The 26,510-nt window shown below is 45.1% G+C and overlaps 1 protein-coding gene across 5 annotated transcripts in view; it reads right to left on the reverse strand.

Annotated features, from left to right (window-relative positions):
* The window catches only part of CPNE4 (copine 4), a 274,129-nt gene that overhangs the window by 196,115 nt on the left and 51,504 nt on the right, over positions 1–26,510 (reverse strand). For 2 of the 5 annotated variants that reach the window (XM_079947325.1, XM_079947326.1), the window contains exon 2: positions 20,477–20,614. The gene's annotated coding sequence lies outside the window, so the exon portion shown is untranslated. Of the gene's footprint in view, positions 1–14,427; positions 14,503–20,437; positions 20,615–26,510 lie in introns of those variants that run through there. The other 3 variants (XM_079947328.1, XM_079947324.1, XM_079947327.1) reach the window with 2 other exon arrangements.

The following is a 26,510-nucleotide window of genomic DNA, read 5'->3' on the forward strand; positions in this document are numbered from 1 at the left end:
ATCTAAGAGCTAAGGTACAGTGGCTGGCACAGGGCAGGTCTGTTTTCTAACAGTTCACTGCTGCTCTAGGCCAGGCATAGGCAAACTCGGCCCTCCAGATGTTTTGGGACTACAACTCCCATCACCCCTGACCACTGGTACTGTTAGCTAGGGATGATGGGAGTTGTAGTCCCAAAACATCTGGAGGGCTGAGTTTGCCTATGCCTGCTCTAGGCATACCACCAGTAGCAGCATCTTTTGGTATTCAATCCAAGGGTAGAGTCCTTTTTAAATAGGTTCTATTTGTCACTTTCTGAGATGCTTCCTGTCCTGTGCCATATCAAAGCAGAAGTTCATTAATAGACTAAAGTGCAGGACTACCCAATGTGAGGCTTCACAGATCTTACTGGACTCCAGCTCCCATCAGCCCTTGCCAGCATAGGCAATGGTCAGGGTTGGTGGGAGTTGTAGTTTAACAACAACTTAGAGGCTAGCTCTGCTACGCTGCCGCTAACTGTTTTGCTCTTTGGATTGGAATGCGGGTGGGGAGCACTACGCACATGATATCTAGAGGTAGTTTAAAGTCAAGTTAGAGTACAGTATTCCCGCCCGCTGCACCTTCTAGCCATTGGAAAAAGAAACACGAAATGAATTTCATTTTCTATCTCAAAGGTTCCATAAGCTGCTCAGAATTTAAAGCAACCTTTCAATCAAAGACTAGACAAGACTGTTTTGTTTTTACGTTTTTTTCAGATACTCCCTTCGCCACTGATAGTAGAAGCTTCACCAGCAAGTGTCTGTGTTAGGCCTCTGTGCCTATATTCCACCTGGGCATGCACAGGAAACTATTCTAGCAACCACCCCAGAAAACATCAAATCAATGTTGTAGCAGGTCACTTACTGAACCAGTCCTACTTAAATAACCAGAGGGCATTTCTAATGCTCCTCCTTTTCAATACATATCTGGCAAACTCAGGTAGAAAACCTGAATATTTCCCCACAGTTTTGAAAGGAACCGAGCCTATGCCACTTCAGTTTTATTTATTAAAACCGAAGCTGTTCCCAGAACATTAAAACACACACACACACACACACACACACAGCGCACATTTTTTTAAAAGCAACAACAACAACCACATCGTAATAGGTCATCCCAATAAAATCTTAGTAAAGGTAAAGGGACCTCTGACCATTAGGTCCAGTTGTGGCTGACTCTGGGGTTGCGGCGCTCATCTCGCTTTATTGGCCGAGGGAGCCGGAGTACAGCTTCCAGGTCATGTGGCCAGCATGACTAAGCCACTTCTGGCAAACCAGAGCAGCGCACGGAAACGCCGTTTACCTTCCCGCCGGAGCGGTACCTATTTATCTACTTGCACTTTGACGGGCTTTCGAACTGCTAAGTTCGCAGGAGCAAGAACCAAGCAATGGGAGCTCACCCCGTCGCGGGGATTCGAACCGCCAACCTTCTGATCGGCAAGTCCTAGGCTCTGTGGTTTAACCCACAGCACCACCCGCGTCCCAAAAACCTTAGTACAATAATACAAATCTGTATTTTGGAGTGGAGAAATGTGCCCCCCAAGCCTCTCTATCAGTTCCCCACCCCCTGGACTTTCCTAAGACCAGACTCCCTCTCTAGCCTTACACACACACATCCAAGACACTGGTCCTGTTTTCATCCTCTTTCAAAGTTTCTACTGTGTCCCTGGATTTTGCCTCTGACTTCCATAGATGGAGGCTAGAGAGGGGTGTATGAGCAACTTTAGGAATTAGCTGAGGCTGCATTCAGACATGGCATTTATCATGTCAGCTTTACCAATTATACCAGTAGCCTTTCTGCTCCGATTTCTAACGCTCCTTTCACACTGCAGTACCTATGTGCTGCCACGTCGTGCAAAATTCCATCCACGCCAGCAGGTACTGCAGCGGAAACTCTGCCTCCGTCCAACAACTGTTGAGCAGAGGTCTGTTCTGCAGCTTTCCTTAAAACTGAGCAGCCAATCCAGAGGTGCGTATGATGCTCCGGAAGCAGAATTCTTGCATTCTGCAAGGTCCAGGTGATCCTGCCCCGTCTCTGCAGGATCACCTGGACCCTGCAGAACAGCTGTAAAGGTGTAGCGGCAATCCTGGAGATTAAGTGGTGCTTGTGGAACATTTCCTGCACCCTGCAGGATCTTGGACACCCCTACACAAAACATGATTTTCTGGATGTCCAGGCTTGTACACTGTTTTTTTTCTGGAAGCAAATAAAATGGAAACTACACCTGTGTTTTATTCTGTTTGGCTTCCAGAAGTGGCTTTTATATCACATGATAGCTCAGTGTTGAAATGGATACTCAACAGCCTGTCCATTTTGTAAGTGGAATTTTTGACCATTGAACCATCCCCATAATTTTTGGCTTTACTAATGTCCTTCCCATCCTTCCGGTCAAATCCCAATTGAATTTAAAAACCAACAGAACATGGCATCTACTGTGGGTCTTTGTCATGTGGTAGGAATACACGGGCATGAAAAAAGATTTAAAACTGTCAATCACCAAATCAGGATTACTACAAATGCCTGAAACATAAATTACTTCCAGTGTGATGTTTCACCAGACATATACATGACCATTTTAAGTCCGAGATAAAAAATCTCAAATTTTTGTAATGAAATGTTGCAACTTAAAATATTAATATTATTTATTAAATTTGGTTACCACTTTATACCTGTAGATCTCAGGATGCATCTGATTAAGTGAGTGGGATAGGCTGCAATCCTAAACATACTTACCTGGAAGTAAGTTCCATTGAACTGAAAAGAACTTACTTCAGAGTAGATATGGTTGAAATTATAAATGAACCGTTAGTCTGTTCATTAACTTTGTCTTTAAGTTACCATAAGGCTCTCAATTGTTTTTTCCTACAAAATACTGGAAATTCACTAACTTTGAATGAGAACACACAGGAAAATTACTGATATATAAATATATGCTGATGTGGCTGAGATATGCATATCTATTGTGTGCTATGATATATGAAAAAGAACATATTTCCACATTTGTGGATTATGAAGTGGAAGAAAGATTTGTGCAAATTAAATCAATTGTAGCAGAATGCAAAATGCCAGATGAAGGTGTGAATTAATGTTGGAACAGATTGTTCACACATCGCTAGTCCTATACTATCTAACCCGGGAGTATGAACTCAATGGGACTCACCTCTGAATAGACATGCATATGACTGCACTGTGTAATTCTAGCAAATGTGTTCTGGATTGCAACCTTAAGAAAATGCCTTACCAATAGTCTCTAACCAATCTCCCATATAATCCAATGCTTCTGAGATGAACTTTAAATGTGTTCCAAAGAGCCCCAGACAAAGGTCTTAATATTTGCTTCATTGAATTCCTATAGTTTCCCCTTTTTCTTATTTAAGACTAAACAATGGGGGGGAGGGCATATTGAAAATTGGGGAGAAAGATCAAACCAGAGTCATGGAAGGCGATACAGTGGTGCCTCGCAAGACGAAATTAATTCGTTCCGCGAGTTTTTTCGTCTTGCGATTTTTTCGTCTTGCGAAGCACGGACTTTGGAAAAGCTTCAAAAATCACCAAAGTCTTCAAAAACCTCAAAAAAGGCTACCACACCGCGTGCTATGAGTTGCTCCTCGAAGTGAATACACGGTTTTAAGAAAAAGGAAACAAACTTGCAAGACGTTTCCGTCTTGCGAAGCAAGCCCATAGGGAAATCCGTCTTGCGAAGCAACTCAAAAAACGAAAAACTCTTTCGTTTTGCGAGTTTTTCGTCTTTCGAGGCATTCGTCTTGCGAGGTACCACTGGAGTGATGTGCACTTCTAATTACATCTAAAAGAGCAACAGATCTATTAGAAGATATTGTCTGCTTTGGTTGTACGTCTGACCTAAACAAGCTGACCATGATCGAACACCAAGTAATCCATGGTTACATGTACTGCACTCACTGGACTTGAACATCAACTTGCATTTCGATTGTGGCCACTGTGTGGAAATAGTTCCATTGATTTCAAAGTTCCCGTTGCTATAATGTGTTCCGCATACATTTTCAATCAGGATCAATAGGTTGGAGCCTAAGGAAACTTGGGGCTCATCCAGATAGCCTCTGGCACCACATTTCTAGGCACAGGTCTGAGCTTTTTTTTTTATAATAATATTTATTAAATTTTGTATAACCAATAAAAAACATACATAATAACATAATATTTTCCATTATCCACATTTCATTCTCTACTTTGGACTTCCTCACATCTCTTGTTCCTGCTTTCTAAACATAAATTTTACCAGCAAATTATTAACTTGATTTAATTCATATAATATAATTTTCCAATATTTAATATCTCAAATTTTGGGATTTAACATACACTTATTAAAGCTTAATCATAAAATATTACTTATCCCAGATTTATCTTTTCATCTTCCAATTGAATTTAAATTTATATTCTTTATAACTAGTTTGTTGAAGCCATGTTTTTACTAATCTTACATCTTTCTTAACAATCATACAATTTACAATATTTTTGTAGATAGTCCTTGAATTTCTTCCAGTCTTCCTCCACCAGTTCTTCTCCCAGGTCTCGGATTCTGCCCGTCATCTCCGCCAGTTCCATATAGTCTATCAGTTGCATCTGCCATTCTTCCAGTGTGGGTAGTTCTTGAGTTTTCCAGCTTTTAGTGATGAGTATCCTTGCTGCTATTGTAGCGTACATAAAAAAGGTTCGATCCTTCTTTTGCACACTCTGACCAACAATGCCCAAGAGAAAGGCCTCTGGTTTCTTAAGGAAGGTATACTTAAATACCTTTTTCAGTTCATTGTAAATCATTTCCCAGAAAACCTTCACTCTAGGGCAAGTCCACCAGAGGTGAAAGAATGTTCCTTCAGCTTCTTTACACTTCCAACATTTATTATCAGACACATGGTATATCTTTGCAAGCTTAACTGGGGTCATGTACCACCTGTAAATCATTTTCATAATATTTTCTTTCAAGGCATTACATGCCGCACAGGTCTGAGCTTTAAAGCTCTGTGACTGAGCATTTGGGGTGTTGGTTTTTTTGTCACAGTGCTTTCCCTGGGGAAACCCACAGTTTCCTGCTGAACTGGAGCAACTGACAATTGAGTTTTCTGCAGATTGCCATTTGCTTTGATTCAGCAGTAAAATGCGGGTTTCCCCAGGAAAATGTGCAAAAAGGAAGTACAGTCGTACCTCTGGATGTGAACGGGATCTGTTCCGGAGCCCCGTTTGCATCCTGAAGCGAACACAACCTGCATCTGCGCATGCCGCGATTCGCAGCTTCCGCGCATGCACGTGACGTTATTTCGAGCATCTGCGCATGCGCGAGCGGCAAAACCCAGAAGTAACACGTTCCATTACTTCCGGGTCGCCGCGGAGCGTAACCTGAGAACGCTCAACCCGAAGCTACTTCAACCCAAGGTATGACTGCATGGTGCAAAAGGAAGTCTGGATGAGCCCTTAAAGAAGTTTTCAGAAGTAAACTTTCCTGTCCTCTCTGCTACAACCCCCTGAAAAGCATCTCTGTATAATTAAGGAGCCCTTCTGAGCTATGTGAGATAGGGAACAGGGGAGGAGGAAACAGAAAACTTTCCTTCCATGAATGAACTTCCTTAAATTTATTTATCTGAGAATCCAAGTCATAGGAACATAAGAAGCAGTCTTATACCAAGGTAGACCAATCATCTATCAAGCATGGTATTGTCTACACTGACCCTTTCCTGAGCAAGCAGATGTATTACTTCTATGAGATGGCAAAGGTTCTGCTACATTCATGCCACCAGTTGGTAGGCTCTAGACTTTAAAAACGTAATCCCCTACAATGACTTCAACTTTTCTGCAATAATTCAGTGGGGAATCTCAAAAAGAGATGCTCTAACACAAAGTTATTTAATCAGGTTTAAAGCCAGGTACATAGCAAATGACAAATTGCAATCTTAGGATCCATATACAGGCAGTGCTCCCAGCTGGTTTTAATATCAAATCTGCCTTATAAAGATTAACCAAGTGCCCGGACTAACCTCAGTTCATCAATGGAAAATAACGGATATGAATTATTTTGAGGCAGTCTCATCAAAGCTGTGCAAAATCACAAGACAGGCTTTAAAAAGAGCATCGTGAACTCGTATTTTGTTTTATCTACCATGTCTAAAATTAATCAGAGGGTTTAAACATTTCTTGGAGAAAAATTAACAAAATCACCACATTGTCTAGCTGTATGTTTATGTTTACACAGCCCCAAAGCAAATGTGGAACTAATCATGAAGGATCACATATGCAGAAAAACTGGAATGCAAAGCTAATTTTAATCAACAGAAAATTGACTGTTTAAAAGGAAACTCTGTTTCTGAAACGAGAGGCTGCCAATAGCTCACTTTACCGTGCCTAAGTGACGACACTGGAAGAAGTTGCCAGAGAAAAATTAAAGGAAGGTGGAAACAAGATAAGGAACGGAGACAAGAGAAGAATCAAGCAAGTCATGTAATTGGATTGCACCAAAATACCTGAAAAGGAGATGAAGGGCCCATAGCTGTCAACGTTTCCCTTTTTTTTTAATTCCCTTATTCCGAATAGGATTCCTCGCAAGAAAAGGGAAAAGTTGACAGCTATGGAAGGGCCAGCTGTCAATTACAAACAGTGACATTTATTTAACACAACTGTAGATTGCTAATGGATATTGTTGGCCAAATGTGCATGATCAAATTCTGGCTTAGTAAGCCAGGATACGTGGAAGCTTTGTGCAAAAGGCTTTGTTCTTCCCTTTGCATAAGCAGAAAAACAACTCAGGAAGTCACAGTTAACTATAGTTCTCAGGAGGTGCAAACTTGCAGGCTTCCCAAAGCCATGTGGTTGGTCACTGTGAGATCAGGAAGTGCAGCAGGAAGATGTTTATACAAAATCAGACTGTTGATCTACACTGAAGTTCAGCAGCTCTCCAGGGTTCCAGATAAGGAGTCTTCCCTAGTCCGACTTAGAGATACCTGGGACCAAATGCATACAAAGCAGATGCTCTATCACTGAGTTACAGCCCTGTTTACCAGATGAGCTTTTGGTTCTTTAACCAGGAACTATTGTTAATGGCTTCCAAATCCTGGATGTTCAGAAGGTTTCAAATGCTGTTCTTGGACTGCATGTAATGGGAAACTTCCTTCCTTCCTTCCTGAGGCTGCATGCAGGAGTAAAAGGTAAAGGTAAAGGGACCCCTGACCATTAGGTCCAGTCATGACCGACTGGGGTTGCGGCGCTCATCTCGCTTTATTGGCCGAGGGAGCCAGCCTACAGCTTCCGGGTCATGTGGCCAGCATGACTAAGCCACTTCTGGCAAACCAGAGCAGCGCACGGAAACGCCGTTTACCTTCCCGCCGGAGCGGTACCTATTTATCTACTTGCACTTTGACGTGCTTTTGAACTGCTAGGTTGGCAGGAGCAGGGACCGAGCAACGGGAGCTCACCCCGTCACCATAAACCCAGCAGGGCCAGATTTTGGTAATATGGCACCCTGAGTGAGGACAAAATCTGGTTCCCCCCACTCAATGTTTCTTATTTCCACAATAATTCCTTTTGGCACAGTTACTTTTTATGGATATTCTATGTAGGCACCTGTATACAAAAGGCATCATTATTATTATTACTATTTTGCATCCCCTCAGCTTAGTGCTGAACCCAGTGCTCTTCAGTTAAGGCAGTTCACCCCTTCAGCTGCCTTCACAATGATTAGAAAAACCCAGCAGTGCACATGTAATGCGTGAAAGTAATCCTTTTTGCATTCTGATCGGAGGCTTTCTTACTCACAAGCCAGCTTCATTTCACTGGTGCTTACTACTAGTGTGTTTAGGATTACAGCCTTAGCTTTAGATAACCACGCAGGTTTGAGAAATCCGGCTCTACCATTTTCCCAACGTTTACATTACAGAAAAAGATTGCAGCTCAGAGCACAAGATGTGTTCGCTGGTATCTCCAGTGAAAAGGAATTGGGTAGTAGATGGCGGCAAAGATCACCTGCTACTGCTACTGATCTACCCCATCTCTGACACAGTCAGTGCCTGGTGAATTACAATAGGGGTGACCAAGCTGTGGTCTTCCAGATGTTTCTCTCCCATCAGATCTACCAGCACAGCTAATGGTTCAGGGATGATGAGAGTTGCAGCCCACAAAACACGGAGGTCATCACATTGGCAATTCCCAACTGAGAGAATCACAAGAAAACTAAAGGCACACCCTTTGGATACTATCCACATTTGGAAATACCTTATTGAGAGAGAGACTTGTGCCTGACTTTATACACCACTGTTGGCACACTGGTTGGAAATAAGTTCATGGGGGCAGCAAGAATATTATTGGCACAAAAATGGAAGGAAGAAGAATTACCGACGAAAGAAGAATGGAGGATGAAATTAATGGACTATGCAGAATTAGACAAACTAACAGGAAGGATCCGAAATCTGCGGGACCAGAAATTCACAGAAGACTGGTGTAAATTTACAGTCTATTTGAAAAGTAATAGTGATGATCAAACTACGTTTGTAGGTTTGCAAGAAGTTTTGTGAGGTGAATTATTGGAACTATTGCAAAAATGGATAAAGGGGAGGATGATTAGTTAAGATAATTAAAGGCAAGATGAATTTAAGAAATGCATAAGAAGTGGTTAAAACAGGGGATCATCAGAGGTGCTGATGGAAGTCCAAAAAAGAAAAAGAAAAGAAAGATTGTATAAGTGGTGAAGTTTTGTGGTATGTATTATAATTTATATGTTAAAATTAATAAAAATTATAAAAAAGGAAATAAGTCCATGGGGCTTACTCCCGGATAAGTGCATAGAGGATTGCAAAATAGCACCAGTGGGTGCAATAAGGTTTACTTCCACAGGAGCCTGCATAGGATCGCCTTCCACATATTTCAGTGGAACTAGCTCTGACAAAAGAGTGAAAGCCGCAGGCTTATGTGGAAGTAAAGCCTATTTCATTCATCCTACACACACATCCTACCCTGGGAGTAAGTTCAGCGGAGTTGTTGGGGTGGTTAAGCGGGCCCAAACCTCAGGTCTGGACCCTGGGTCTCCTTTCCCTTCTTCTCCTACCCTACTCGTTAAACTTTTCTAAAACAAAAAACTTTGCTTACAAGGTGGCTAAGCATGATGCCAAAGATTGCTACCAGTCACCTGCCATCTGAATATTCCTAGAGACAAATCTGTGTATTGACTCTGTTCCCCGAGTCGTTTTCGGTGCCTAGCAATGCCTATGGGGTAAGTCTAATAGAATTCAGAGGGGCTCACCCCTGAGCACATACATATTGCAGTGTTTCACGTTCAGTAAGTGTCATTAGAATTGAAGTATTAGAACCCCAAGCGGCAAGGCCAAACTTATTAAGGTAAAGGGACCCCTGACCATTAGGTCCAGTCGTGGCCCACTCTGGGGTTGCGGCGCTCATCTTGCTTTACTGGCCAAGGGAGCCGGCGTACAGCTTCCAGGTCATGTGGCCAGCATGACTAAGCCGCTTCTGGCGAACAAGAGCAGGGCACGGAAATGCCGTTTACCTTCCCGCCGGAGTGGTACCTATTTATCTACTTGCACTTTGACAAGCTTTCGAACTGCTAGGTTGGCAGCAGCAGGGACTGAGCAACGGGAGCTCACCCCGCCGCGGGGATTCGAACCACCGACCTTCTGATCAGCAAGTCCTAGGCTCTGTGGTTTAACCCACAGCGCCACCCGGGTCCCTTCCCAAACTTCCCAAACTCCAATGCAAAATCCATTTGACTCTAGCAAGTGTCTGAAGAACTTCAGCCTTAGAATGGCAACCTTGAGCTGCAACTCTAAGCTTCTTATTCAGATGCAAAATTCATTAAAATGAATGGGGCATATGCTAAATAAATGTCTTTGGGGATTGGGGAAATATTCCTATTTTTCACAGCTGTGCTTGAAGTTGCAATCCTATCAAAGCCCCCCTGCCCCCCCCCCCCGGGATTTTGGTCCAATTCAAATAGAACATCAAACATGTAAGAAAATCACACCTGTGCACCATCTCCAATACACACGGCGTCTCTTTTAAACCAGGATTCCCAGATGCCAGTATGCATGCAGTGTCTGCATGCTAGCAGGGCACCCACAGAACTCTGGCATGCTAACAAGGAATGCTTCAGTGAAGTGACCTGGTTTACAATACAATCCTATGCAGACCTACTAAGAATAAATCCAGCTGCAACGATAGTGAGTGTAGGTTGAGGAACCTGAAGCACACACTGCCTGCCATAAACGCATGGAACCGTTTTTCTTACACACCCACATTAACCAGCCTTTTACATGCATATAGTCATGTACGCCTAAGTAAACACGCACAGGCTTTTTAATAATTGAGGCTCCGTACGCTTCACTTCTTTGAACATTTTTATTTCCCATGTTTGATAGCTTTTGGTGTTGTTTCTAATTTATCTTATGCTTCTTTGTGCTGGTTTTCTGCTGGGGTAGGGGGCTCTACTGAAATTCCAGCTTTTCATATCGATGGTTTCTGTTTGACTGCAAGCGTATTTTACCGAATGAATGAATAAATAAATAAACCACCCATTAATGGGTGGCACATAAACGAATAAAATCATATCAAACTGGGCAACATCCTTGTTTCTGAAACCGGTTTCAACTCTTGCTACCACATCCCCTGGCAATGAGTTCCAAAGAATGCTACATCCCATAAAACGGTTGTTCTTTCAAGTCCCTGCAAGCTTTTTGCATTAGGCAAATTCCTGGTCCGCTCTCCAGATCCTCAAGCAAAGCATCTACACCAGGGTTTCCAGAAGTTGGGTCTCCAGCTGTTTTTGGACTACAAGTCCCATCACCCCTAGCTAGCAGGACCAGTGGTCAAGGGTGGTGGGAATTGTAGTCCAAAAACAGCTGGAGACCCAAGTTCGGGAAGCCCTAATCTACACTACCTCAAAGCTTTGCTTCTCACCATTCTGACTGTGCGTCAAGAGGGTGATGCCATTAATGTGGCATATTTATTATATATTTGACTCAGAGTTTCCTTATGCAGTCTGAAAGTTCTAGTTACTTGGGACAAATGCGTAGATAGGTGGTGTCAGCACTGAATGCAAGGAACACCATTTACCCTGCATTGCACTTATGTTCAAGAAAGCACAGCTCTGTATTTTCCCAGTATACCAAGACCCAACCACTGGCCCACCTAAGTCTGACATAGCAACTCTCCAGGGCACCAAAAACAAAACCAAGGAGTATTCTGAATAAGCCCTTCCCCTGTTTATAGGGCAGTATCTTTTATTGATTTTGGTAAACAGCTCTTGCAGCTTTCAAAAATGCAACAAATTCAGTTCAAAAATACAACGCTCCACCCCACTAAAAAAAATAGCCAGAATAAAAGAAATCTGAACATTGAATCTTAATAAAATAATGAACAGTTGTTTATGGGCATCCTTTCTTGTTGACACCGACTCAAGCCCAAAGGTCTTTTTCTGGGGTGGGACAATTGGCCATCTCCTCTGCAGGCAAACAAAAGGCAATTCACCTCCATCACTGCAAAGCTGGGCTCAGGTTCTCCATATCCTCCCCCAAACATTGGGGTGAAGGGTGGAACCCTGAAATTTGCTTTGGAATCCTTTCCTGCTCTTCAGGAAAGGAGAGAGAATCTTTTACAGCATTTTCATTCAGGTTATAATCCTATGCCTACTTACTTGAAAGGAAGTCCCATTGGTCACAGTGGGACTTATTTCTGAGTAAAGATGCCTAGGATCAAGAGGCACGAAGCACTTCCCGAATCACAGACAAATTCAGGAGAGAAGTTGAAAGGGGGAGGGGACCCAAATGTACATCCTAGCCAATCCAGGTTTTCAAAAAAGAAGCCAATTTGAAAGCAACAAAAAAACAAGACAAGGCTGCAATTATCTCTGAGGTTAAATGTGCCTTAGGAACACTAGAAATGTGAGCAATTTTACAGTCCTCTTTTTATTCAGTGAATTTGTTAGTCGCCTTTCAAAACACAATATTTTCCCAAAGAGGTCTCCCAAAAGCTATTCTTTCTTACTTTCTAATGATGTTTCCCATTAATGCCATTGTTCCCGATACTATTTGTGACAAATGCTGCCTCCTTAAGTTTTCCCTAAGCCATTAATAACTGTATATATATTTTTTTCACGCGTACACACACTCATTGCTTCATTTGGGTTGTCCTGTGGTTATTACGCAAACGCAGCAAGTATTTTAGGCAGATCTGTGAACTGGCCCCAATATTATTGTTTATTAATACTGGTAACCCACCACACATGTAAAACGTAAGGTGGAAGAAGTCAATGCAGCAACAGATTTGAACCCAGAACTCACCCAAGTTCCGGTTACTGCTCCTGTGCACCAAACTCCCATTTGCCTCTCAAAAAATTGCCCTACACTGCCCAGAGAACAAGACATTCAAATAGAAGCCATGCCAGTAAACACTTGGGGTTATATTGGGTCTGGAGAAATACTTATTGACACGTTATGCAGTGTATTCTTTTAGTAAACGGTGGCTTCAGCCTGGGCTTTCTCATCAGAAAATGAAAGCGCAGTGTTAGGCATGCCGACTCAGAAAGCAGCCCTGCCTAGCTCAGGCTCAGATCTAGGTAATAAGGAGCACAAGGACTGCAGCTCAGGGATGAAGAATCACTAGATGATCAGAAATCACTGCTGAGCACAGCACAGCTGAAGGGAGTTAGGAAGGCTTCAATGCCAGGTGTCAGGTTCTGAAACTCAACAGGGGCATGACGTCCATCGGTGGGTACTTTGAGCCCAAAAAAATAATAGAAGTTGTTGGTGAACTGGGTATGATGATGATGATGACGACGACTGATAATGACCAATTATCCACCCTTCTTCACCCTAAGGTCCCGGCATGGGTTACAACATTAAAACACAATATTAAAAAAAACCCAGCTCAGAACAATTTACAATGGCAGAAATAAGGTGGGTTTCAAAACTCTACACCTCAAGTGTCAAAAGCCAGGGTTAAGAAGTGCATTTTCAGCATTCGCCAGAAGCTGTGCACCTCTGTGGGGAAGGAGCGCCACAACTTAGGGGGCTGCCACAGATACCCAAAGTAACCGGGAGAGAGAACGGAGCTGTGCAAGGATTTTGAAACAGAGAGACCAGTACAGGAGATGATTATCTAATGTTTTGAAACAAAACGCCCATCGAGGAGTTTTCTTTTTATAGAGAATATTGTTTTTCAAGATATTCCTTACACTTAATAACTGATATATATACACATACACACACTTACACCAGTAACTGCCACCGACAACAAGGCTGCTTCCTTTCTCAACTTCACCCAGATGGGAAATAAGTGCAAGGCAAAGAGTCTGCAGTAGCTGTGGGAGCCCATGCAGTGAGGGCAGCGCTGGGGGGGGGAGAGAGACTCACGCTCTCGCCAACTTGGGTTGGGGTCCCTTTGCAAAGACATAAAAGGGATCCCGACGAATGGAGTCCAATCAGTGCCCTATTTCCCCTCAATCAGTGGCGTAGCGTGGGGGGTGCAGGGGGGGCCGGCCGCAACATCTGGGGGTTAGGGTTAAAAGGTAAAGGTACCCCTGCCCGTACGGGCCAGTCTTGACAGACTCTGGGATTGTGCGCCCATCTCACTTAAGAGGCCAGGGGCCAGCGCTGTCCGGAGACACTTCTGGGTCACGTGGCCAGCGTGACATCGCTGCTCTGGCCAGAGCCAGAGCCAGAGCCGCACACGGAAATGCCGTTTACCTTCCCGCTGGTAAGCGGTCCCTATTTATCTACTTGCACCCGGAGGTGCTTTCGAACTGCTAGGTTGGCAGGCGCTGGGACCGAGCAGCGGGAGCGCACCCCGCTGCAGGGATTCGAACCGCCGACCTTTCGATCGGCAAGCCCTAGGCGCTGAGGCTTTAACCCACAGCGCCACCTGCGTCCCATGGGGGGTTAGGGTTAGGGGGCGCAAATCCACGGGTTAGGGGGCGCAAATTACTTGCCTTGCCCTGGGTGCTGACAACCCACACTACGCCACTGCCCTCAATAAGCCAAACAGAGCACAACCCGCTTCCAATAGCTCAGCTGGCGGGAGCATGCTGCTGCTAACACCAAGGTTGCAGGTTCGATCAGCTGCCTATTCCTGCATTTCAGGGGTTGGACTAGATGACCCCCAGGGTCCCTTCCCCGCTGGACAACTCTATGAAAAAAAAAGGGACCGTTTTGTTTCCCGTGGACTCGAAATCACAGCTCTTTGCCCAAGAGTCCGGGGTCCCCAACTTCCCCCGGGAGACCCCCGTAACTGAGAGAGGCGAGAGGCGCTGCGTAACGTGGGAACGCGGGTCTGGGAGGGAGGGAGAGAAAGAAAGAAAGACACCCCACTGGAGAGAAAAAGTTAGCCAGCATGCCTTTTTGGAGGGTGGGGTGCAAAGCGGAGCAGCCGAGGGGAAGCCGCCTTACCTGAGCAAGGGATCTGGCAGGAATGGGGCGCTCCGCGAAGCGGCTCTCTCTCGCTCCCTCGCAGGGCGGCGGGGCTTGCAGCTGGCGGGGCGCTCAGGGAGCCGGCGGGGCGCTCGGGAGTTTCATCCCTCCAGGAAGCCGGGCTCCATCCCTCCGCGCTCTCGGGCTCCGCTCGCCTCTGACTGAGGAGGAGAAGGCAGAGAGAGAGAGAGAGAGAGGGAGGCTGGGCTGGGCTGGGCTGGGCTGGGCGCGGGCGGAGAGGCAGCTCCGCGCAGCGAGAGACGCCCGCCTTCTGGAGCGCGCGCGGGCGCCTGGGCTGAAAAGGAGGCGGAGAAACCCCGCGCGCGCGCGCCCCCTGGAGGCATCGGACTGGCACAGCGCCTCCCCTCGCCTCCCCTTTATATTTATATTAAGCTCTCCGGTGGGTTTTTTGTTGTTTTTTCCTCCCCCACCCCCACCCCGCCGCACCTTTTCTTTCTTTCTTTTTTCTTTTTGCAAGCCGAATACTCCCCGGGGGCCGTTTGCCTTAAGAATCTACTGCCCGCTCAGTTAAAGTTCTTTCAAGTGTGTCAATTGCTAACAGGCTCAGCGCAAAGCTGAGTGGAGCTAAAGAGAGCGAGAAGATATGTGTTCTGGTTTCCTAAATGAAGGATCAGGTAGAATCGTAGAGTTGGATCCCTGAGGATCCTCTAGCCCAGGGGTCAGCAAACTTTTTCAGCAGGGGGCCGGTCCACTGTCCCTCAGACCTTGTGGGGGGCCGGACTATATTTTGGGGGAGGGAATGAATGAATTCCTATGCCCCACAAATAACCCAGAGGTGCTTTTAAAATAAAAGCACACATTCTACTCATGTAAAAACACGCTGATTCCCAGACTGTCCACGGGCCGGATTGAGAAGGTGATTGGGCTGGATCCGGCCCCCAAGCCTTAGTTTGCCTACCCATGCTCTAGCCCAATCCCCTGCAATAGGCAGCTGTCCCAAACGGGGATCGAACCTGCAACCTTGGTGTTATCAGCACCATGCTCTGAACCAACTGAGCTGTGCAAAAGGTACTGTATGTCCAAAAACAGAAAACCTCCTGGCGTTTTATGGGACTGAGAGTTTTTATGAGGATGCTTTTATTTTCACCCCTCCTCTAGCTCGGGGCTGGTTATAGCCCTGAGGGGGTGGGCAACCTGTGACCCTCTGTCTCATTTTGTGCGGCCCTTGGCTGGATTTCATGGGGGTGGCAAGGAAGGGGAAAGGTGAGGGGGAAAAGAAAGGTGGCAGGAAAATAGAGTGTGGGGCAGAGAGAGAGAGAGAGAAAGAAATGTGTGTCTAAGAGAAAGGGAGTGGCAGAATAGAGAAAAAGGGGCTCGCCCCATTGCCTTTGTGTGGCCTCTGGCAAAGCACCTCCAAAAGATTATGCCCCCCAACAGAAACAAAAGGCTGCCTATGGAAGGGCTTCAGTCCTAGTCCTGGAAGAAATCTGAAATCCTCTGCACCTTTGCCAAACATTTGAATCAGCATTAGGAGCCGTGAGGCAACATGCCACAACGTGGGAGCTCCTGGAGACAAGGAATAGCCTTAAACCTATGAGCAGGGCCTGCCATAAAACTTTTCTATCCCGTGAGGTGACCAGCCCCAGGGGTGCCCTCCCCGGAACATTACTGCATGTTAATGCGCTGTGAAGGATATCGTGCCATGCTATGGCATTCCAAAGCACGGTTTGAGGTGTTGGAATTAAACTCTAGTTCCCATTAGCAGAGTAGGCGGAAGTCAGCCTTGGGTAGTTTGACCCTTTAATTAGTTCTTCCCCGCCCCCCTCCTTTGCAAGACACTCTTTTAAAGTTTAAATAACAGATAACTTTTGCTTAGTGTGCTTGCAATTGCAGACAATGCAATGCCGGTGCATGTTTCTTACATTGCTAATACATCTGACGTAGATCAAACTATTGCAGCAGATTGGCTAACTCTGAGGCAGACAGCAGCACAGTACAACATGCCTGCTTCTGTAATTGTTAAGACTGTTAACTAACTGCCATAACTGAACCAATTGCCACAACTGCCACACAGTTCTTGCCCTTTGCACATGCATTTTGGATGCTGACATCCCACATGTGGCGGGTGTGAGGAGCCCCAGGCCTGGGAGCTGAATCTGACTCTCCTGTCTTCTCAATCTTTTCCCTGGGACTCTCAACAGGCCATATCCCTCACTAGTCTCAAGCACTTCTGCTCAGTTGAGATGCCCTCATGTCTTTTGCCTGTCAAGATAGATAGGGTGTGTGTGTGTGTGTGTGTGTGTGTGTGTGTGTGACTTTTGTGTGGCCTCACTTACAAAGGAATGGTGCACCCATTTTGGTCTCTGGCCAAATATTGTTAAATTTGCCCGTGGCAAGTCTATGTTTATACACAATTTTTTTCCATGTGTTGCAAGTTTGTACAGTGGTACCTCGGGTTAAAGGGACGTGGGTGGCGCTGTGGGTTAAACCTCAGCGCCTAGGACTTGCCGATCGCATGGTCGGCGGTTCGAATCCCCGCGGCGGGGTGCGCTCCCGTCGTTCGGTCCCAGCGCCTGCCAACCTAGTAGTTCGAAAGCACCCCTAAGTGCAAGTAGATAAATAGGGACCGCTTACCAGCGGGAAGGTAAACGGCGTTCCGTGTGCTGCGCTGGCTCGCCAGATGCAGCTTGTCACGCTGGCCACGTGACCCGGAAGTGTCTGCGGACAGCGCTGGCTCCCGGCCTATAGAGTGAGATGAGCGCACAACCCTAGAGTCTGGCAAGACTGGCCCGTACTTACCTCAGGTTAAGTACTTAATTCGTTCCGGAGGTCCGTTCTTAACCTGAAACTGTTCTTAACCTGAAGCACCACTTTAGCTAATGGGGCCTCCCACTGCTGCCATGCCATCGGAGCACGATTTCTGTTCTCATCCTGAAGCAAAGTTCTTAACCTGAAGCACTATTTCTGGGTTAGTGGAGTCTGTAACCTGAAGCGTATGTAACCTGAAGCGTATGTAACCCGAGGTACCACTGTACATAACAGTGTTAGGAACATAGGAAACTGCCTTATACCCCATCTAAACATTGATCCATCTAGCAAAGTATTGCCTGCACTATGTGGCAGTGCTCTTCAGGGTTTCCAACAGTAGACATTCCCAGCCCTGCCAGGGAGATGCTGGAGATTTGAACCCAGAACCTTCTGCATGAAATGCAAATGCTTTCTCACTGAGCTATGGATGGGACCTCACATGTGCCACCTCACATTCAAGCATGGCAGAAAGGTAATATACAAATGTTGGTACATTTGTACATCCATTTACATTGAATAAATGATTTGATATGCCTTAATGGTGCCGCTTCAACCTGCCTTGTGGTGCGCCTCGCCCTGCCTGGGTCTGCCTAGGCAAACCGCCACTCTCCCTAGATCTGTGTAGCAAAGGTTTACTGAGCCCAGAAATACCACCTGGCCCTGTCTTTGACGCACATCCACAAATAATATATTACTTGGGAAGCCAGTTCCTCATGGGAAGAGGGCATGAAGCCGTGATGAATATTTTTCCCCTCGCCCTAGTGAATTCAAGCGTTTGGCAAACTGGCAAATCCTTGTCACGCTGGTGCAGAGCATGGACTTTGAGATGCATGAAGTGCAGGAAATAACCCATGGTTGCCGTAGCCCACAGGATGATTGGTCACCAGAAGGCTTCCACAGTAAAGGGGGGGCGGGACATCCAGCAACTACAACAACTTGTAATGGAGAGTCAGCCTTCGCTGCCAGCAAGCCCTCGCTCTCTAATGAGGATGTATTAACAACTGCCAGGATTTTATCTCACTTTATCTTATTGCAGGAAGCACATTAAAGATTCGTCTTAGTGCAGATAGGCAGCGCATATGGAAATAATGCTTTTTCATTGAGCATGTGGCATGATTATTGAAAGTAGACTAAAACCCTCACGCAACCTCAGAGATGTACAAGACCCAATGAGCATCTGCAAAAAATAAACATAATTCCCTGCTGTAATTCTGAGTGAGATTTACATCTACGTGTAACAGTTCCTCCTAATCATCGGTTTCCTGTGTATTTTCCCCTTACCTCCTTCCTGTACCCATTACTGTCAATGTACAAGGCGGTGTTGTCTTCCTAGTTCTTTATTTAGAACACCTACGGCGAAACAGCTTAAGGTTTTAACCATTTCTGATCTTCAGCAGCAAAGTTCATTTTCACATCTTGGGTTTGTATACAAGATGTCAGGGGTTAATAACACCAGGGACATTGATTTCACCCTAGTGCCCTAGGCTAGTCCTATCAGAGGAATATGGAATATGATGACTAAGGAATGCAAAAGAAAGAACAGATTTTCTTAATTTGCAGTGCAATCTTAACCATGTCTACTCAGAAGCAAATTCTTTTTAATTCCATTGGAATTATTCCCAGTTCAGTGGAATTAGGATCCTATCATTGCAGCTCAAACACATGTTTGGTCTGTATATATAGGCCTAGGTTGTCCATCTTCCATAATTCCTTGTTGTGATTAGAGCACAGAATTGAGTTTCTGAATGTCATTGACATAATATGTGTCATAAAATCCTAAAATTGTGGAGATGGAATGGACCCCAAGGTTCATCTAGTCCAACTCCCTGCAGTGCAGTAATCTTTTGCCCAACGTGGGGCTCAAACCCACAACTGAGATTTAGAATCTATTGCTCTACCAACTGAGCTATCCCTTCAAGCAGTCCCAGCCTTCCTGGGTGTAGCAAAAGCAGACTGTGAATGGGGTGATTTGGGGTATGTAGCGAGGACCAAAGACATGCCAGCATACTGTATTTACATAGCCACCGCATTCACAGAACTACCTGCCCAGAACTTCCTGGTTACAGTTGTTCACCAGGAAACAGCTTGCATGGATATCAAATGTATTGTGAGGATTGGCTCTTCCAGTTGTTGTTGTTTTAAAAATACATTTCTGTCTCTCATGGTTTTGCAAGCATCTGTGCACCACAATTACTCTTTTATTTAAAAGAGGAATGCACAGCTCAGCCGCTGAACTTTGCATTGGTTAGATTCCCATGGTCAATCCTTTGAAAAGTCCAGGACCCTGGAGAGCAACTGAGTACTGAACCAATGGAACTGACTTAGTCAAGTAAAAGGAGTTTCTCATTCCCACATCCTTCCTGTCCCTTATTTGCATGCATCCCCCCCCCTTCCACATACTACACCTTGACAAAGAACAAGAAGTAGCCCCAGAGGTTTAAGGGCAAATATCAAGTTAAGGTTTAAGCGTGCTGCAAACTGAGCAGGTTATTCAATCAAACATGTATATCACCAATGCATGTTAGGTATTGCTTCCTCCACTTCTTCCCTCTATCTTTCCATGCCTATATACTTTTTTTGCCATTTTTCAAACTGTATAATCTTGTATTTCTAAGAAGTTGCTTAGTCACATTCACCATGTCCTTGCATCAGGCGGGGGCTCCGGTGGGAGTGTGGGCTGAATTCTGGCTTGTGGGACCAAATTGTTTGTCTTTACACAAGAACCCCAAGAACTACCAATGAGTGCCAGGTACAAAAGTTGTACAGTTCGTATTAAAGAGCAGGGCACCCCTGAGCACATTCTGAGCCTAGAGATTTGTTTTCTGTGTGAGATCAGAACTCACAGTCCTTTCATATAAAAGTCCGTCCCTGGTTACCTTCCTTCATTTAAGCTGCCCAATTTAGACAGGAAAAGTTGTTTTGCTATCATTACTGTTGCTGATCTATCACCCCAGAAATTGACTATAGAGAATACAAATCTACCTTCCACCAGCCACTAATCCAGTGCATATTGTTCCAGAGAAATACTGGGGGGAAATTATAGACAAACACAACGTGCTTCATGTTAAGTATACGATCATCATTTAACTGCTCCAAGAGGAATATTTTTAAAGCATGCTTCCTGTCTTTGCTTGTCTCATAAACCAGCCTGGGGATGGGGGTGGCAGAGCCACAGAGCCTAGACATTATTATGTATAGAAGAAACAGCCTTGAATCTCACCCTGTGGTTATTTATATATCACTCTGATATGCTTCTCACCAGTTCGACTCTTTGCTAGATTTAACTGCTAAGTCTCCATCCAGCACTGCTGAAGAGATCAGGTTTTCCTCCCCACCAATAGGATGTTCAGCTGTTCCAAGGAAGAAAGGCAGAGGAACCAAAAATACCATCTTCTTCCTGTGGGTGGCATCAAAATATCTTTAGTATACAAAAGGTTTGTTCCGAAAGAGAGACAGAAAGCGGAGAGAGAGAGAGAGAGAGACAAAGATTATTTGGGAGAGAAAGGTTTCTATTTTTGCCAGTGTTCTCACATGACTTTTTAAAAAATAAATTAAAAAGTCATTTAAATTAACACAACAATTTTAAATAAATCAGTGCCACAATACTACAAGCATTATGACTATCACCTTTAGTCATGTATGGTGGTACCTTGGTTTAAGTACTTAATTCATTCCAGAGGTCCGTTCTTAACCTGAAACTGTTCTTAACCTGAAGCATCACTTTAGCTAATGGGGCCTCCCGCTGCCGCCGCGCAATTTCTGTTCTCATCCTGAAGCAAAGTTCTTAACCTGAAGCACTATTTCTGGGTTAGCGGAGTCTGTAACCTGAAGCGTATGTAACCCGAGGTACCACTGTACTATGTAAGTGGTGGGGAACTTCAGGTGGAGGAGCCAAAAGCGGCCCTCAGCTCCTCCCTGTCTGGCCCTTGATCCTCTCCATTGGCCACCCCCTTCACTGGCCATGCTTTGATAATGCTTCTGGAGAGTAGAGAGGGGTCTGTGGATGTGTGTAGAAACCAGCCTACTGTACAAAGCTAAAACTTACATTTGCTCTACCCACATATGTCTCTGCTCCTTGCCCACCACTGGGATGTGGGGCCCCAGGAAATCCCCTAGAAGGGAATGTGGCGCTCAGGTGGGAAAAGCTTCTGTTTCCCTGTGCTATGCAGATTTTGCAAGCAGAATGCTGCAGAGAAGTATCTAGGGAAGGAAGTACCCAATGGCAATGGCCATTGCAATGCACTGGTTCCATCTGAATGCATTGGGTCTTCTCAGGGATCATCTCTACATCAACATAATTGCTTACACGGTGGTTTTTAGGGGACAACTACAAAGGGGTAGTTTTTAGGGACTAGCTTCAAATGGTTGAACCCATTGTGAACGCATTGAACCTCAGCTGTCTGGAAACTTAAACAGTGGTCTTTAGGTATCATATCCAATGGACTAGAGCCACAACGGTCCCTCAGATTTCCGCCAGCAACCCCTGCACTGCAATGGCCTATCATCATAGACATAGGGATACATTGGATTGAGATCGAGAGACCCAGAGTTCAGCAGGAGCCCAAAATAAACATAAAACCCCACAAGTATATAGACCTAAGAACGAACCAGAAGCAACCTTTCTTATTTTAGTCATGCTACATTCAAGCGATTTTGAATTATGGTGCTGGTGGAGACTCTTGAGAGTCCCATGGACTGCAAGAAGATCAAACCTGTCCATTCTGAAGGAAATCAGCCCTGAGTGCTCACTGGAAGGACAGATCCTGAAGCTGAGGCTCCAATACTTTGGCCACCTCATGAGAAGAGAAGACCCCCTGGAAAAGACCCTGTTGTTGGGAAAGATGAAGGGCACAAGGAGAAGGGGACAAGAGAAGGCCAAAATGGTTGGACCGTGTTCTCGAAGCTACCAACATAAGTTTGACCAAACTGCGGGAGGCAATGGAAGACAGGAGTGCCTGGCGTTCTCTGGTACATGGGGTCACAAAGAGTCAGACATGACTAAACGACTAAACAACAACATTCAAGGGAACTTCTGGAGAGAAATGTGTGGAAACACAAGCACAGGGGACACACACACAATGCTCACCCATTAGGGCAGGGAAACTGGTGCCCTCCAGAGCTTGTACTACAACCTCTCATACAGAACTCAAAAACACCCACAGGGCTCCCAACTTCTCATATGGAGCTCAAAACCACCCACAGGGCTGTAGGATCACCATCCCTGCTCTGAGGGGAATAGTTGTAACAAATCTTGGGGTAAGGGCTTTAGGTTCTCATGGGCGCAACACATTTCCTACTCCTGTTGAAAGGCTAAAACAGCAGTGAGGAACCTGTGCCCTCCATATTTTTGTGGGACTCCAACTCCTATCAACCCCTGCCAGCATGGCAAAGGGAAAGGAAGATGGAAGATGTAGTCCAATTACATCTGAAGGGCCCCCAGGCCCCCACCCCCAAACTAAAGTGCCAATCCTACCTTAACATATTTGCTAGGGGGCAAGCCCCATTGAGCACAGTAGGGTTTACTTCTGAGTAAACATGCATAGGACAGGTCAAGGAATGTCGGGAGGAGGTGCCAGTCCCCAGGAGGGAGCAATTATTTTGAAGGCTAGGAGGGGTTTTGAGCTCCCAACCCCAAGTCCCTTGTCTCATGAGGTTCCGTAACAATGTTTCTGGGGTATATTTTTTTTAGAAAGATTTAGAGACTGCTTATATTACAAAACTCTCGAAGCAGTGTGCACCCTACAGCATCCTAAAACCCACAAAACTGTTAAAAAAACAAGCATGCACGAAATAGTTCCCAATAAAAACACAGATAAAATCAGGAAAACGATACGTTCAGCAGATTCCGCCTTTTCTTGCCAAATATCAATTCGCCAACAGAGCAACACAAACTGGTTTGTAAAACTAAATTTAAACATCAGCTTGTGACTCAGAACATGATGCTGCCATCTGGCAAAAGCGTTGAAAGTCCCACAGCAAGAGCAGATGTATCATTCATGTTTTCTAAACCAGGGTCCCTTGGCCTCTTCCATAGTTGGTTCCCATATCATGTGGAAGGGCCAATCGTGTGGGCTTGTCCTGATCCCCTTGATCTGTCCCGTAAGCCTCATACCGAGTGAGGACATCATCAGCCTAGCTCAGAATTGTCTACATTGATTGGCCGTGGTTCTCCAGGATTTCGGATAGAAGTCTCTCCTAGCCCTTTGTGGAGATGAACCCGGGGTCTTCTGTGTGCAAAGCAGATACTCTGCCACTGAGCTATGTCCCACTGCACCTGTTGATAGTGGCAAAGAAAAATAACAAAAAATATCATTCTGCCCGGACTCTGAGGTCCAGCTCTGAGGGTTTTCTGGTGGTTCCTTCACTGCGAGAAGCAAGGTTACAGGGAACCAGGCAGAGGGCCTTTTCGGTAGTGGCACCCGCCCTGTGGAACACCCTCCCACCAGATGTCAAAGGAAAAAACAACTACCAGACTTTTAGGAGGCAACTGAAGGCAACCCTGTTTAGGGAAGCTTTTAATATCTGAAGGACTATTGTATTTTAATATTTAGTTGGAAGCCGCCCAGAGTTGTTGTTGTTGTTGTTGTTGTTGTTGTTGTTGTTGTTGTTGCTGCTGCTGCTGCTGCTGCTGCTGCTGTTATCTTTATGGTGCTATCTAGAATGAGATTACATTCTGAAGCCCTTGTTTTAGACTCCTTGCTGGACTCAAACTCCCATCAGTTCCAGCCAGAATGGCCAATGGACAGGAATGGCAGGGGCTGTAGTCCCCACAATATCTGAAGGATCAGATGTTTCCCGTCCCTGCCTGCCTTGGACCTTATCTTCAACCTGCTCTGTTTCCCAGAACCTGAACTATTGACCCTTGTATTGCTGAGGCCACCATGCAGAACATAGCACCATGGAAGCCATCTGCAATATTCTGTTTTAGAAGACTGATCTAGATTGATGTGTGACTGTTGATTTTACTATCCCCTTCAGTTAATTAAAATAAAAGCACCTGTCATGCGATAGAAGTCTTTTCCAGCTGACAAGTCTTTCATTTATTCTTATGAACCTGGGGATCAGTGTTATCCCAGGCAGGGGGAAGAGAGAGCTGGGTTTTTCCACTCGTAAATCACCCTGCTTTGGAATACATAGAATCTAGCTGTTTCACAGGCTGGCTAAGAGACAGAAGACAAAGCCATGACATGTAGAGGGATGCAGAATTATACCCAAGGCAGAAAACCCTCCCAATCCTCTCATCAATTTGGCAATAACATGCTGAACAAACAACTACCCTGAGCTTCTGGCAGTGCATCCTTGCTTGTGTGGGACTCAAAGCCACAATTTGAATTAAAGAAGACGATCAAGAGCAAGAAATATTGGAATGATGGGACTATGATTACCTGTCATGGAGACTAGATAAATCACTTTAGAGTTGCTCTCATGGCTTTTGCCTTCACCTGATCCCCACAGCTGAATTAGACCTACAACATTCAACTGTTGCCTGATATTTCATTTCTCCTTACACATATTGAAACAGTCATTGTTAATACAATAGTGTACGTGGCCTTGAGGGATGTATGGGGTAGTTCCTCTGGTGGGGAACATGTCATGCTCCTTCTGGGGTAGTTTATCCACCTTTGGTCCCCAACCTGCACTCACCTCTCACCTGTGGCTCCTAGAAGCTGTCAGCATGTGACAGCAGACACACCTTGGGAATGGTTTAGACTGGCTGGCTTCTTCTTTGGCGATCACTCGTAGCCGAGTAAGATTGTCTTCCATAAACACGGTTTTAACAATGAGTCACTAAGTGACTGTGGAGGCCAATTCTGGATCCACACGTCCTTCCACAGTGGGGACATTGGTTTCCAGGCGGGAGCTGATCACGGTGTCGATTTGCCAAGTGTGCCTTCCTTTTTTTTTTTTTTTTAATAATATTTATTCAAAATTTTAAAGGTTACAAAAAGAAAAAAGAGAAAAAAGAAACAGAAAAAAGACAGAAAAAATACAATCAATTAATAAGAAAAAAAAAGAACAAATCGAACCTTTACATAGCTTTCTTTCCTTTACTTATTTCCTTGACCTCCTCACACCCCCCATTTTTGTATTCTAATTCAAATTGTTATTTCAGCAAATCCTTCCAACCTTGTTTTTTATCTTAATAATTTGTCTTAATATACTATAATTTTACGTTCTCTCTTTCATCAATTCATTTTTACTTAATCCTTTATGTCATTTCTGCCAAAACCACATAATTTTCTTTTTCCAACATCTTTCTAACAATCCTTAATTTTACAATATTTTTGAAGATAAACTTTAATTTTTTTCCAATCTTCTTCCACCGACTCTTCTCCTTGGTTCCAAGTGTGCCTTCCTCCTAGCACGTTTCTCCCTTGCATCCTGAGTTTGAGTGTCTTCAAAGCCCATGACACCTTTGGTAAAGGCTGTTCTCCAACTGGAGCTCTCGCAGGCCAGTGTGATGAGGGTAGCCAAGGCTCTCCTTCTGTGAGTTAGGGACTTGGCTTGCATGCAGAGACAGGCTCCAGAGGATTGAGCAAATGGGGTCCAATGGTCAAGAAGGCAGTTTCTGCATGTGCTGTAGAGGGAAGTGAGGGGCAGATGGGGCTTGGCAACCTGGGAAGATAGTCCATCTAGGAGAAGGAAAACTCTGCCCTAAACCTCTGCTGCCTTGTGGGATATCTTTGGGAGAAGAAAAGGCTAAGGAGTAAACCCTACACAAATCCAGGTTGGAGTCCCTAAGATGGTTTGGTGGTGCCTTGTATGCCTTCTTCTTGTAGCTCCTGCAGCCAAGCTGATGCCAAACATATTCCTCTGATTTCCTTTAGATCACATCAGTGAGGCTGAGAGGGGCGTTGTCATCTGGGCAGCTCAGGGCCTCCATACACACTGCCCAGGCTTGCGCCCTTGGGTGTAATTAACTTTGCCTCCTTTAATTCCCACCACCATTCCTCCATTTTGGGTGAAAATACATTCTTCCATCCATGTCCATATTAAAATCTCTCCACTGTGCTCACATACTGGAATAAAAGTCCATTTTTTTCTTATTATACTGCACAGTAGTACCTCGGGTTAAGAACTTAATTTGTTCCGGAGGTCCGTTCTTAACCTGAAACTGTTCTTAAACAGAAGCACCACTTTAGCTAAAGGGGCCTCCCGCTGCCGCCGCACCGCCAGAGCACGATTTCTGTTCTCATCCTGAAGCAAAGTTCTTAACCCGAGGTACTATTTCTGGGTTAGTGGAGTCTGTAACCTGAAGCGTATGTAACCCAAGGAACCACTGTATATCCTTT

The sequence above is a fragment of the Podarcis cretensis genome (assembly GCF_951804945.1).
Source record: "Podarcis cretensis genome assembly, chromosome: 12".
Lineage (NCBI taxonomy): Eukaryota > Metazoa > Chordata > Lepidosauria > Squamata > Lacertidae > Podarcis > Podarcis cretensis.